Consider the following 3,707-nt stretch of genomic DNA (forward strand, 5'->3'; position numbering starts at 1 on the left):
GTACTGCTAAAACTGGGCAGGAAAGAGCCCAAGCACAGCCATAGCTAGCAGCCTATGGGCTAGTGGAGTGATGGCCTGACTTTGCCCTACACAGACAAGGCCTGTGGGGAGTAAGGCACAAGCTGCTGGTATGCCCTCCATGTGCTCAGCTTGGGGCTGGATGAACCTGAGGTCAGCAGACCCCGGACCTGGCCTTCATGTTGGCCACCACACTTCCCCACTTGGCTCTTGGAATTAGCCCAGCCTTCAGAGGTGGGGAGGTGGGAATGAGGGAGGGAAACAAAATTCTAGGGGAGCTCCTTCAGCTTTGAATTCAGGGGAGAAGGGGCAGGGAGTGAAGTTGTGCTGTCATCTGAGAACATTGTCCTTAGGCTACAGAGCTTTTCCTTCTCTGCCTCTCAGGAGGGACTGATGGAAGGCCCTTCAGCTTCTCGTGGGTGCTTCAGTCAGGATCCTCCAGAGAAGTAGAACTAACAGAAGGTATATATAGAGAGAAAGAGATTTATTATGAAACATTGGCTCATGCAATTAAGGAGACTGGCAAGTCTAAATCTGCAGTGTGGACAGGCAGACTCCACACCTTGGAGTGCACAGTACAGCTGAGGTCCAAAGCCAGCCTGATGGATGCTTCCTTCTTGCTCCCAGAGGCAGAACTTTTCCTTCTATTCACGCCTTCAGTTAACTGAATGAGGCCCATCAAATTATGGAGGGTAGCCTGTTTACTGAAAGATCACTGATTTAAATGCTAATCTCATCCAAAAACAACATCCAAGTTGATACATAAAATTAACCATCACCTGTGGGTGATCAAGGAGCCCAGAAGAGAGAGGGAAGTCTCACTTCCAGCCACTTCCAAGAGTGTCACTGATCAGAGCTGATGGTGAAGGGATGCCTTCCAGGGTCAATGGCCATCTTGGATGTGGGAGTATTTCATTATTTCTCAGTTTTCATTGCTGGCATATCTCTCTCACTTTGGAGCAAGTGAGAGCCCAACGCGTGCCTTCTGTTACATTTGCACCTGCGTTGCCAGGTGGGTGAGCACAACAGTGCCCAGACCTCTCTGCCACATGGCTCCCCAGAGGAATACAGGCCAAGGCAGCAGACCCCTTGGCCTACAACATGAGAGCACATTGGTTGGTGTTTTTATCTTTAATGAAGATTTTTTAGATGTAATATTTTCACTGAATACTTCGTTTTATGCATTTGTGACACTTTAGTTTTAGTGATGCTGATTTCTCTTTTAAGACTTTAAGGGAGGGAATAATATCCTTCCCTTTTAAAGTGTATTGATTGATGCCTAGACTATTAAAGTGAGCTGATTGCTTATCTGAGAAAGGTGAGCCTCAGTCATGTCTGAAAGGTCAAGATTCTCTGTAGCTGCATGTGTGGCTTGGGACAGTTTACTGCTTCTCAGTTCTGGATAAGGAATGTTTGGTGTTAAGAATCACAGCTTTGTGATCATGAACATAACTCTGGCAATTCTGTTCTAACATCCACAAGTGCTGGGCATGGGAGAACCCAATAAATAGCATAAGCTTTAACACCCCATCCCCGAGAAATAGCTGATATTTACTACCTGTGAAAACTTACCACCGGCCGGGCGCGGTGGCTCAAGCCTATAATCCCAGCACTTTGGGAGGCCGAGACGGGCGGATCACAAGGTCAGGAGATCGAGATCATCCTGGCTAACACAGTGAAACCCCGTCTCTACTAAAAAATGCAAAAAAACTAGCCGGGCGAGGTGGCGGGCGCCTGTAGTCCCAGCTACTCGGGAGCCTGAGGCAGGAGAATGGCGTAAACCCAGGAGGCGGAGCTTGCAGTGAGCTGAGATCCGGCCACTGCACTCCAGCCTGGGCGACAGAGCGAGACTCCGTCTCAACAACAACAACAACAACAAAAGAAAACTTACCACCTAACAATAACTTTATGATCATCATCATTTTCACAGTAGCCTGGATGGATATTATTCTGTATCCAGTCCACACACTCTGGATTTCCTATATTCTGAAACTTGGCTGACATATTCTTCCTTCCATCTCATTGCTATGGTGAATTGTCTGTGTTCCTAAGAAAGACCAGACCCTCCACCTGTGAACTAGATTCCCTTGGCTCTCACCCACTACTGCCCTCATGTTTGCATATGCTTCTCTCTCTCTGGCCTCACTAGCATCACTCCTCTTCTGGATCATTCCCATTAGCATAACATCACTCTTGGTGAAGCCAATTCTCTTTGGACCAACAATTCATTTTTTGGGCCATTTTAAAGGAAAACTCCTTAAAAGTGGTATCCATACCTAATATCTATAATGGTTCATCTCTTTTTCTCTTTTGAACCCTAAACAATCCTATTTTCATACCTATAACTCCTCCAACCTAGTTTTATTAAAGTCCTGTTATAAACTACAAGGTCAGTTCTGAGAACAAATTATTTGACCCCCAAGATATTTAAACAGTAGATTTCTCCCACCCCCTTGGACCATTTCTTTCCTTGGCTTCTGGGTAACCACACTTGCCAGGATTTTACCACACTTCTTACTGTTTCTTAGTTTTCATTTCTGCCATGTCTTATTTCCCTGATACTTAGGTTTGTAATCTCCTGGTGCTCTAGCACTGGGCTCCTCTTCTCCAGCTACGTGTGTGTACATAAATGTAGGTATGGCTGTATGCTACCACTCTCTACCTCAATACTAAATAGCAGATTCTTTTAATCTATTGCCACTGGACATTTTTACTTGGATGTTGTATTTGTTGCTTATCTGAAACTTAACATTTCCCAAACTCAGCATCTCATTTTTACCAACATCTTAGCAGTAACTATTTTAGTGTGGTAAAATACTTATTTATGCATACATTTATTTTTATTTTTTTCAATAGTTACTATTTTGTTGGTTACCCCACCCACATATTTTTCTATGAGAGATTTATGGTTTTCTGTATTTCTTGTGCCCTGCTTCTGGGTAAGCTTCTTATTTAAAGACATTTTTAAACTTCCGAAACGGACTAGATGATCTATAATCCTTTAATTCATGGGCAGACAGAATATTCACTCAAGTCAATAGGAACTGTGCTTGAGTAAGGAGAAAGTGATCAGCCTCTTACATCTAAGCTTTGTTTTCTAAGTTGAGCATATGTTTCTTCCGGAGGTGGTATTATGCCAATGAAAGACTCAGAGTCAATTATCTTCAAACAAGATCCTTTTTCCAATCAATAAAGAACATTTTCCCTTTTTGATTGGCAGATATGAGTTAAATGTTGGCACAGCATTCAAATATTTATAATTCTGTTAATGAGGATATTACTTTTTGTAATCCCAAAGGAACTGGCATCACAAAATGCCAAATATAATATAGTGTATCATAAGTGAAACATGGTGTTAGCTAGAAGTAACTATAATGCATAGTTATTGACATAAAAGTATATCACCTGTCATCTCATAAGGAAGAGTATGTTTTGTAGGAAATATATAGTATTCTATATTAATTCCTAATTGACAATTATTATTTACAGTATTCTCTCACTCATGTATTTTCTTGAATCTTCTGCATGAGTTTTATGGTTTCATTCCATACAAGGCTTGATTATTGCTTTAGGAAAACAATGAATAGTTGACAAGATGACCTTGAACCTGGAGGAAATAATAAAACAAGCAAGCTTTATTTTGTAGTTGCTTGCTTTTCTTTTGTTTGTACTATTTTAGTTATTTATAA

General features: G+C 41.9%; 1 pseudogene; it reads left to right on the forward strand.

Moving 5' to 3' along the window:
- The window catches only part of LOC105553204, a 45,713-nt pseudogene that overhangs the window by 890 nt on the left and 41,116 nt on the right, over nucleotides 1–3,707 (forward strand).

This window comes from Mandrillus leucophaeus, unplaced genomic scaffold, assembly GCF_000951045.1.
Source record: "Mandrillus leucophaeus isolate KB7577 unplaced genomic scaffold, Mleu.le_1.0 Scaffold586, whole genome shotgun sequence".
Classification (NCBI taxonomy): Eukaryota; Metazoa; Chordata; class Mammalia; order Primates; family Cercopithecidae; genus Mandrillus; species Mandrillus leucophaeus.